This window comes from Cryptomeria japonica, chromosome 4 (genome assembly GCF_030272615.1).
Source record: "Cryptomeria japonica chromosome 4, Sugi_1.0, whole genome shotgun sequence".
Lineage (NCBI taxonomy): Eukaryota > Viridiplantae > Streptophyta > Pinopsida > Cupressales > Cupressaceae > Cryptomeria > Cryptomeria japonica.
The window spans coordinates 312,992,854-312,998,853 of NC_081408.1; positions in this window are offsets into that span (position 1 = coordinate 312,992,854).

Consider the following 6,000-nt stretch of genomic DNA (forward strand, 5'->3'; position numbering starts at 1 on the left):
TCATCTTTAGGTGTTGATATTTCTCATCAAGATTCATTGTCTTATCATTTTTCTTTGATTGGGTCAATCGATATACACTACACACCACCGGTATATACACTTTGCTTTATCCTTAATAACCAGTTAGTCTTGGTCCCAGTAACATGTATTTGGAACTCGGTTAAGTATAGGACCTGACTAATATATATTGTGACCTCGATAATTTATTTCAAGGAATTTTTGGTAGCATGTGAAGGACGACATGGTCATCAGGATTATGCATGATATACCTTGTGATTCAACAACATATAGGTTTATTTTTCTCATTGAGGCCGACATGGTGAAAAGTTAAAGGGTATTTAAGGGAGATCTTTAAGTGCTGGATTTAAGGTTAATAGAGATGTGACTTTGAATGAAAATTAGTCAGAGATTGATGGTATGCGATTTGGTCAGTGAGAAAATCTTTTGTGCACAGTTTCACGTGCGTAGTTCCAACCAGTAGCAGAAAAGGGCAAAACAAAGTATCAATAAACCAGTTCACAGAGGGTTGACAGAGAATTAATTGGAACTTATCTAGCATGGTCAGATGCAATCTATAACTTCATTTTTATTTGTAATCATTATATAATGTTGTGTAAGTCAGTGAGATTTCTATTTGAGCAGTGAGCTCTAGGTGGTGAGCCTGATTGCATGTGCAATCCCCTCTATGTAATATTTGTATACCTTGATCAAGTATATAGATATTGTGGGTATCAACCCCACCGTGGTTTTTCTCTTTACAGGGTTTTCCATGTATAAATACTGGTGTTATGGTTGTGCTTCTTTATGTGTTATTTGGTTTATGCACTTTAATTCTATTTACTATTAACCGGTTCATATGCAATAAGTCCAGAAATTTGATTACCGGTAGTACACTGATTCACCCCCCCTATTAGTGTTCTTGGATGACAACATATGGAACAAGATCTTTGGGTTGCTTCTGCACTGTGCTAATGACACGTCTCCAATCTAAATGAGTAGTTGCAAAGCTTTGTATAACGACATAGTTTTGAAGTCCGATATGAGCAATCCTTTGAGACCACACTTCCTTATCTCACCGGACTTGGGCCACAATATCTGCATGACTTCCCAAGTGCTCTATGCACAAGAAAAGGAGGGACTCGATCTTCTCCATAGTTGAGAAGTAATTTGTTGTTAGAGTTTTTGTGAGTTTTTGTTTCTCTACTCTAATTATTTTTTCCTTCAAAAGACTGAGTAATAACTTCTAGACTTTCTATCATTTTCTCGTCCTCCTTTAGACACTTGATTCCTATGCATTTCAAATAATTCTACATAGATAGAACGAGCTGAGCTAACTTGTCCCGCAATTTGGTAGACTCTTCACATCCCTGCTCTACTTCAAAAATTTTCCACTCAATGTTTTTCTTGCATACATAGAGGATATTATCATCCAAGCCCTACATTGGTTTTTTTGACAGAAACTTCATAATGCCATACTTTTGTACATCAATAATTTGAGCTACCACAAATCTCCACTTGGTTTCCTCCTTTTAGTTGGCAATTTCTGTCTCTAGCTCTCTCATTATAGTTATGGAATTTTCGTACACCCTGCTTAGATTCTTGAAGTATTCCATGCCAGACTGAGTGATCTTCTCCAATCATTCTAGGAAAATATCTGTCACCATCTTACTTTTTTTAATTTGACCTAAAAGTTTTTGATTAACAGGTGACTTAGGATCAAATGACATGGGCAACTGCGAAATTGGCTGGGCATTGGGATTATGAATAACATCTATGTATTTTTCCATATGCCTCAATGTTTCATTGAGATCTTGTTTATCCCTTTCGTCTTTCCATATCCTGCTTATTATTCTTTTCGTGGAGGCCTCCAAATGGGGTACATCCACTACTCATGATCCAATAGTCAAATTAATCTTTTCAACAATGAAATCCTTTGCTGAAGGATTCTCTACTTCTTTATCTGAAACAAGGCGAGCTATTTCAACATTCCAATTGCTTGTATCCTAATCAAAATCCATTTTTGAAACTGTTTTTAGCCTTTTGGACTTTGGAGTTCTGCCCAAACATTTACTAACCATGTCTTCAATAGGAAATGAAACAAGAACTACATTTCTCTTTTTGCTACTAAGAGCAGTGTCTGACCAATGACGAGCACTGGAATCTGCATCCTTCTTTTCTTGGGATTGTTCAATACTAACATTCGCTAAGACCAATGAACCTCCATCACCTTCTTCTTCGTTTTTAGTCTCTTCAGTATCATCAACCTCCATGGTGGGTGTCTCAATGTTTTGTTCCGCCATTTTATTCTCAGTTTCAATAGACCCTTTTAAATCAACCACTACTGTGCTTTCTGGCATCTTTTGCCCTTGGTTTTAGTTCTTGATCTAGTGACATGGGTTGGAAGCTAGCTAACAAGGGATTTCTTCGAACCTTTGACAATATTTGCTTCAAGTTTAACTTTGGAACCACCTACAACACAAGTTTTAACAAATTTATTAGATGAAACTTTTTGAACAGGAGAATCTTTGATTACTAGCTTTCCCAGTCTCTGCTTTCATAACCATTTCTTAGTTATGCGAATAATAAGGAATGTTCTCATTTGGATTTGATCTTCCTCCTTCTTATCCAGCTCTATCTCAGGGATTGGGGAACCTTGTAATTTCTTTGCATATTACGGATCAATTAAATCTTCGATGTTATCCACAACCCCTATTACATAGTTGAAAGGTATTAATTTGATCCACTGTGAAGCTGGAAAATATTCTCTACCTCACTTAAAATTCATCTCCGCAATCTTCCTAGAAGTATTCCAGTTTTGGGACATGGGAAAAACCCTCTTTGAGAGCTAGATGCACCTGAGCCTAACCTTTGTTGTCGAGATTAGGTCGAGCTATATAGTGTTAAAGGTTAAGCTTTTTAAAATCAACCTCTAGGTTCAAAGCATCAGAAACATTATGGCAAATATAATAACCTAGTTCAATTGGGATAGAAACACCCGAATCTTGTCTAGCTAGTGTCTTCTTATCAATGTGAGCAAGTTGCCTACACAGTTCAACTAGCATGAAGTGATCAAGGAAAAACCTCGGTAATTTAAACAGTTCTCCTTCAAACCCTCCAACCCTAATGTAGGTAAATTGAGGATACTAAATGAAATAACTTCCACATGTACTCACTAGCTGCATAGCCTCATCAGATAGTCGTTTGTTAACATTTCCTCAAAGTTCATAGACCAGTCTCCCCTGCAAACACATCATGAACCTTCTAGAAATCCTCATGGCACTTTCGTAGCTGAAGGTGCGGATGGTAATCATGAATTTTCATCCCATCAACCTATTCCTCATGATACAAACTAGGCCAAGGTCTGACACACACCAAATAATAGAACACATATGAGGACATATAGCAGTTTTTATTCTCGAGGCAGTTACTTAGTGTTTCATGTAGCCTTTCACAAATTAGCTTTTCCCAATCTATATATCGCTTCTCATCTAATAGGACTTGGATGAAAAAGTACATCCAGTCTTCCCAATAAAATGCTTGCTGGCTTCCTTTCACCTTGTACAACAAAATGACAATGTCCCTTACCTCCTTAATCAAATGCTCTCTGGTTAAGGGTTTGGGCAATCTATAACCACCCTTCTAAAATTTCAAGAGCTAATTTCTGGCTATAACACTTCTATATTGGGATTTCTTTTCTAAGAAAAATCCATAAGAGGTGGTTATCGTCCAATCTTCATATGACTCTTTAGCGGGAATTTTCAAGACAACCATAACAATTTCTCTATTCACATTCAACAAAACACCCCCATTTGCATTTTTAATACATCTATGTTTCGGGTCACACTTTTTCATGCACTTGAGCACTAATTTAGAGCACTGTATAGCAGGAGGAAAAACAATAGATTCTATTAACCCACTATCCAAAGTCTTCTCCATCATGGGTGAAGCAGAGGGATTCTTAGCTCTTTCTAGGAATTCATCTAAATCAACATGAGCTAAGGACGCGTCCCCAAATTCTAGGAGAGAACAACTAAGACCTAATTTTAACCCTAATTTTGGTGGAACGAGTCTCATTTCAACACTAATACAGGCTGCAATAACACCCAGTCCAGCTACTACAACAAAAAAAATAGTTTCTTCCTTGAAGCATGAAAATGATAGAGATGGAGAAGACTTTCAACTCACCTTTCATGCAACCGAGTGTCTGCTAATCCTGAGAAAATCACCTCTGACGCCAAACCTCCACCTTTTCTAATTTAGCTTCTTTGTGAAGATACAAACCTTTTTAAAAAAATTTGATATGAATGGCTTAAAACTCGGTTTCATGATTACCACAACTCATTCACTTGTGTTGAGTGACAAAGAAGATGACACTTTTGACACCTGCTTTTATTACAAAACACTTCGCACGATCTCTTATCAAGAAAATGATTACGTCCTTAAATGAGAATTTTCAAATAAATCACTAAGATCCTCCATGCCGATCATTTCTCTCCTTCGACCTCTGCTTTTACAAATCTTCCATTTTGAATGTGGAACCATTGAACCATTGAACCAACAATGGTTCAAAGGTTCAAGTTCATTCTTCGCACAAGCTTTCTGCACAAGTTAGAGTTGCCGCAACTAAGACATAATACACACAAAGACTTGATGAACCAGTGAACCAATGAACTAAACTCCGGGTTCAAATAAAAAGTTCAAAGACTCGAACACTTTAGACATAAAGACGCATCGACCGAGATATACTCAAAGCAAAAAGATGATAATTTAAGAGAATTGACTATGCTAAAATAAACACACATTCTCGGCATGAATATTCCAATGCAAGAAAAATCAATGAATGAAAAATAGGAGGTAACAAAACCACATCCCAAATTTGGAAGCTTCCCATGTTGGTGCAAATTTGCATACAGGTCCATATTTGAACATTAATAGTGTAAAAGTCAATTATAGAAAAAATCAAGAAAGAGATCAAAGGTGACATATAAGAAACTATAAATTGCTTACACACAAGATCACTAGTAGTTGTAATCCGATTGCATCATGCAACAATTGGATGGCACGCATTATTCACCATAAAACAACAAACCTCAATTTTCCTCTGTTCAACATATATGGACCTATTAGAACAAAAGAGAAACTGAAAGCCTGGACAAAAATTACTGATCAAGCTAGGCTGCTTGAATTGGATAAAACAATAATGACAGGAGACTTCAATGCTATACTGGACATCGATGAAAAGGAGGGAGGTCTCAGGAAATCTACAAAGGTGATAGATGATTTCAGGGATTTAAATTGCAAATTGATAGATATTATACCAAAAAATGGTTAGTTTACTTGGACAAACAAAAGACTTAATTTTTTGAAAATCTCAGAAAGATTAGACCGCTTCTTTGTCAGGGATTGGTGGATAAGGGGTGAATTTGTCATGGAGACTAACATTATTCCTCAAATTGGCTCAGATCACTTCCCTCTATCCCTATCAATCGCGCAAGAGTTAACAGGTAAGAAAAACTATTTCAAATTTTAAGCATGTGGTGGCACGATCCAAATCTCATGACCAATCTTAAAAATTGGTGGTTAGAAGGAAACATTTTTTCTGGTTCCCCAAGCTACAAATTCATGAAACGGATCCACTTTCTAAAAAATAAACTCAAAATCTGGAATAGATTCTCCTTCAAGAACATATTTGCAGAAAAAACCAGATTAGAAGAGGAAATGGAAACTATTAGTAATTGGGTTATGGTGGACGGAATGACAAATTTCGACTATGAATTAGAAAAAAAATTAAAAGAACAGTATGGGGAGATTTTAAAGAGGGAAGAAACATACTGGAAGGACAAGTCTAGAGAACTATGGATAGCGGATGGAGATTTGAACACAAAATTCTTTCATGCATCCTCCAAAGCTAGAAGAGCCAAGAACAAAATTAGCACAATCAAGGATGAATAGGGCTCACTAAAAACATCCGAGAAAGAAATAGAGCAAGAAGCCCTAGAT